This window comes from Macaca fascicularis, chromosome 12, assembly GCF_037993035.2.
Source record: "Macaca fascicularis isolate 582-1 chromosome 12, T2T-MFA8v1.1".
Taxonomy (NCBI): domain Eukaryota; kingdom Metazoa; phylum Chordata; class Mammalia; order Primates; family Cercopithecidae; genus Macaca; species Macaca fascicularis.
Window position 1 is genome coordinate 80,039,696 of NC_088386.1, and position 5,667 is coordinate 80,045,362.

The 5,667-nt window shown below is 35.5% G+C and overlaps 1 non-coding gene across 1 annotated transcript; it reads right to left on the reverse strand.

The window, feature by feature from the left end:
- Nucleotides 1-5,096: 5,096 nt before the first annotated feature.
- Nucleotides 5,097-5,203, reverse strand: LOC123568223 (U6 spliceosomal RNA). The gene has a single exon (XR_006691426.2). It is a non-coding gene; the product is annotated as a U6 spliceosomal RNA (small nuclear RNA).
- Between the last annotated feature and the right edge of the window lie 464 nt (nucleotides 5,204-5,667).

The following is a 5,667-nucleotide window of genomic DNA, read 5'->3' on the forward strand; positions in this document are numbered from 1 at the left end:
AGCCCAAATAGCCAAGACAAACCTAAGTAAAAAGAACAAAGCTAGAGGCATTACACTACATGAGTTCAAACTATACCACAAAGCTACAGTAACCAAAACAGCATGGTACTAGTACAAAAACAGACACATAGACCAATGGAACATAATAGAGAACTCAGAAATAAGACTGCACATCTACAGCCATCTGATCTGCAACAAACCTGACAAAAACGAGCAATAGGGAAAGGATTTCCCATTTAATAAATGGTGCTGGGACAACTCACTAACCATATGCAGAAAATTTAAACTGGTTCTTATACCATATACAAAAACTAACTCAGGGTGGATTAAAGACTTAAATGTAAAACCCGAAACTATAAATACCCTAGAAAAAAAATCTAGGCAATACGTTTCAGGACATAGGCCTGGGCAAAGATTTCATGAGGAAAACATCAAAAGCAATTGCAACAAAAGAAAAATTTGAGAAATGGGATCTAATTAAACTAAAGAGCTTGTGCACAGCAAAATGAACTATCACCAGAGTGAAGAGTGAACAGACAACCTACCAAGTGGGAGAGAATTTTTGCAATCTATCCATCTGACAAAGGTCTAATATCCAGAGTCTACAAGGAAATTAAACAAATGCACAAGAAAAAAACAACCCAATGACAAAGGCCATAAACAGACACTTCTCAAAAAGAAAACATTCATGCAGCCAACAAACATATGAAAAAAAAAAGCTCAACATCACTGATCTTTAGAGAAATGCAAATCAAACCCACAATGAGATACCATCTCATGCCAGTCAGAATGACAGTTATTAAAACGTCCAGAAACAACACATGCTGGCAAGGTTATGAAGAAAAAGGAACACTTTTACACTGTTGGTGGGAGTGTAAATTAGTTCAACCATTGTGGAAGAGAGTGATGATTCCTAAAGATCTAAGACCAAAATTATTTGACCCAGCAACCCCATTACTGGGTATATACCCAAAGGTATAAAGATTATTCCATTATAAAGAAACAAGCACATGTATGTTCCCTGCAGCACTCTTCACAATAGCAAGACATGGAACCAACCCAAATGCTCATCAATGATAGACTAGATAAAGAAAATGTGGTACATAAACACTGTGAAACACTATGCAGCCATAAAAAGTAATGAGAACATGTCCTTTGCAGGAACATGGATGGAGTTGGATGCCATTATCCTCAGAAAACTAACACAGGAACAGAAACCCAAACACCTCATATTCTCACTTATAAGTGGGAGCTGAATAAAGAGAACATGTGGACACATGGGGGGAACAACACCCTCTGGGGTCTGTTGGGTGCTGGGGGAGTGAGAGCATAAGGAAGAATAGCTAATGGATGCTGGGCTTAATACATGGATAATGGGATGATCTGTGCAGCAAACCACCATGGCACACATTTGCCTATGTAGCAAACCTACACATTCTGTACAGTACCCCTGAACTTAAAGTAAAAGGTGAAGAATAAAAGAAAAGAAAGGAAAATTCCTGGACTGGATAGCTTTACCGCTGGATTCTAATGAATCGTTTAAAAGTTCTTAATACCAATTCTTCTCAAATTATTCAAAAAATTTGAAGCAGAGGGAGCTCTTCCTAACTTATCTACAAGGCTAGCCAGCCTTGATACCAAAACCAGAGAAGGAACTAACATAAAAATGAAACTACAGGCCAATATCCCGATGAACGTAGATGCAAATATCCTTAACAAAATACCAGTAAGCTGAATAAAACAATACATCAAAAATAACACATCATGATCAAGTGGGATTTAACTCAAGAATGCAAGAATGGTTCAACATGGACAAATTAATAAACGTGATACATCACTTCAAGAAAATTAAGGACAAAATGTAATATGATAATCTTAGTAGATGCAGAAAAAGCGTTTGATAAAATTCAACATCCCTTTATGATAAAAACTCTCAATAAATTAGGTATGAATGGAAAGTACTTCAACACAATAAAGGCCATATATGACAAACCCACAACTCGTATCATACTGAATGGGGAAAAACTGAAAGCTTTTCCTCTAAGAACTGAGGCAAGACAAGGGTGCCCACTCTCGCTACTCTTATTCAACACAGCAATGAAGTCCTAGCCAGAACAATTAGGCAAGAGAAAGAAATAAAGGACATCCAAATGGGAAGAGAGGAGGTCAAATGGTCTGTGTTTGAAGGTGACATGATGTTATGTATAGGAAAGCCTAGATTCTGGTAAAAGTTTTTTAAATATGTATTTATGGATATATAGAACACATATATAATGTCATGTATGTATGCATGTGCCCATGTATATATCCCCCCATATATAAACACATGCATGTGCATGTGAAGGAAGCTATGTACTTATACTTTACCAGATGCTTTCTTCACTCTAGCACATAAGGCATGTGTAAAAATACTACACTGCATGGGGAGATAAGAAATTTTCAAAATTTAATAACAAGAGAGAGTTTTAGACACAAAACTGTGTATAGTAATGGTAAAAAGGCCTATAGGCATCGGAGCAAGGCCTCTAAGAAAGACAGTGTACTGTTAAATACTTATGATGTTGCAATTAAAATTGTATGTATTTGTACACGTCATATTTTCCAAATCTGTTCAAATATATTCACCAAAATATAATCATAAATGCTTATTTTAAACAAACCAGTAGGAGTATTATAATGGTGCTTTAATGTACATGGATAATTGCGTAAGATGTTGTACTTGAATTTATAGTCTTCAACAGTTTTGTACAGCCCTGATTTTCACTCAGCTGAAATCAGATAACCACAGGTCTTACCACATTAGGTTTACTACTTCAAACAACGTTGATATAGTTCCTTGTGCTTATTTTATACATTTATTTATTTTCATTTTCTTCTCTGGCTCACATTAGAAAGTATATTAAGGCCAAGGGCTATGTATTATCAATTGCTGTAATTTTCATAGCAACTGATACATTAAATGCTTAATGAGTAAATGTCAAAGGAAAGAGGTATTTAGGTTCATATCAATACAATAATGGTTTCAATTTTTTTATCTTCTTTCCTCCAATTCTTCACATATTTGAATTAACAAGTAAATTATGACTTTTATTTTTGTATTAATATACTATTCAAACTAAAGCAAACTCCCACAAGATACCTGTACCATGGGTAAGTAAGTAGATATTACCGTGGGTAGTATGTAGATATGTAGTATATAATTTTATTTCTGTCATTTTAAGGTAATCTAATAAATCTTTGTTGAGTATGGAACAGAAGCAAAAGAATAAGGTTAGTTCCCAGTATTATTCACAGAAAAATAAACATATATAAGCATTTCTGATAAATTGTTTTATCTAAAAATCTTCAAAATTGTCAATTTTTTCAATGTAACCATGTTTTAAACACTCAATACAAAATTAAACACATAATATGTCAATTTAGTAGCTTATTTTCTGTCACGATAGTTAAGTTTGAAAATTGTGGTGCAAACAAAGGGTATTAGTACTGCATTATGTATATTTCCAGTGTGTGAAAGAGAAAACATCTCATTGAGTCCCTGCATTCTTAGCAGTAACTGTGTATAATAGACACGGAGGCCCACATGTTTTTGATAGCACACTTACCAGAGTAAAATTGTACATTAAAAACATGGCTGTGGATGTAATTGATTTCATGAGCTAACCTACCTTCAATTCTAAATGCCAAACTGTCCACCGAAGCTACAATTAACCAGCTATAAAACAGAAGCAAAGTTCTATCAGGAGAACTCCTTTAAAATGTCACTTTAAAATTTTATTTTGCAAGATAATTCCTCCCTTGAATTGTCAAAAGCAGTGTTTTCCAAGAAGGATTTATGTTTCTGTATATTCTTAACGTTTCCTTCTCTTATAGATATTCAAAGTTATAATTTCAGGTTTGCTTTGTTGCTGTTAATGTTGTTTTTCATGTATAAGATTTCAGCTTAACTTTTCAAGACAGGGAACATGATAGTCAATATGAAGAGAATAATCAGTTTCTAAGAAAGGTGGCATCCCCCAAAATTCCACAATTTTGGCATCCCCCAAAATTGACAGTGGGCTGCACCCACTGTCAAAACCAGTCCCAATGAGATGAACCAGGTACCTCAGTTGGAGATGAAGAAATCACCCCTCTTCTGTGTCAATCACGGTGGGACTGGAGCTTGTGTCTATCTCATGTAGACCGGAGCTGTTCATATTCGGCCATCTTGGAGCCTCGGGAGGGCATTTTTGATCATTTAGTTTTTTTTTTTTTTAATTTATTTATTTATTATTATTATTATACTTTAAGTTCTAGGGTACATGTGCATAATGTGCAGGTTTGTTACATATGTATACTTGTGCCATGTTGCTGTGCTGCACCCATCAACTCGTCAGCACCCATCAACTCGTCATTTACATCAGGTATAACTCCCAATGCAATCCCTCCCCCCTCCCCCCTCCCCATGATAGGCCCCAGTGTGTGATGTTCCCCTTCCCGAGTCCAAGTGATCTCATTGTTCAGTTCCCACCTATGAGTGAGAACATGCGGTGTTTGGTTTTCTGTTCTTGTGATAGTTTGCTAAGAATGATGGTTTCCAGCTGCATCCATGTTCCTACAAAGGACACAAACTCATCCTTTTTGATGGCTGCATAGTATTCCATGGTGTATATGTGCCACATTTTCTTAATCCATTCTGTCACTGATGGACATTTGGGTTGATTCCAAGTCTTTGCTATTGTGAATAGTGCCGCAATAAACATACGTGTGCATGTGTCTTTATAGCAGCATGATTTATAATCCTTTGGGTATATCCCCAGTTATGGGATGGCTGGGTCATATGGTACATCTAGTTCTAGATCCTTGAGGAATCGCCATACTGTTTTCCATAATGGTTGAACTAGTTTACAATCCCACCAACAGTGTAAAAGTGTTCCTATTTCTCCACATCCTCTCCAGCACCTGTTGTTTCCTGACTTTTGAATGATCGCCATTCTAACTGGTGTGAGATGGTATCTCATTGTGGTTTTGATTTGCATTTCTCTGATGGCCAGTGATGATGAGCATTTTTTCATGTGTCTGTTGGCTGTATGAATGTCTTCTTTTGAGAAATGTCTAAAAATATGGAACGCTTCACGAATTTGCGTGTCATCCTTGCACAGGGGCCATGCTAATCTTCTCTGTATCGTTCCAATTTTAGTATATGTGCTGCCGAAGCGAGCATGATCATTTAGTTTTTAAAATTGATTACATGTGTATAGCATTTTATTTTGTATCCTCATTGTCCCAGTGTTTACTGTTTTAAAATGTCTTGCTTTCTTTCGGATTGATTTTTCATCAATCCATTTTCCAAAACATTCTATGCAAGTTTTACACTGTTTCTATACTTTATAGCTACTCTGTGAATTTTAATGCACATATTTAACAAAACAATAACTAAACTTTTTCCATATTTTCATCTTTTGCTGTAGTCAAAAATTATCTTTGAAGGTTTAAATTCAGTTGCCCTCTCCTTATTATATTATTATTATTTGTGGAGTACATTAGAACCGTCTTTTTAAAAACACAAATTAGACAATATTATAATTACCTCATATAGTCATTATATCTATATATTGTTTCACATGGCCTACCATTCTTAGAGTTCACCATTTTTTCTTGTGTATGAAGCCTTCATTCTTCCCAAAG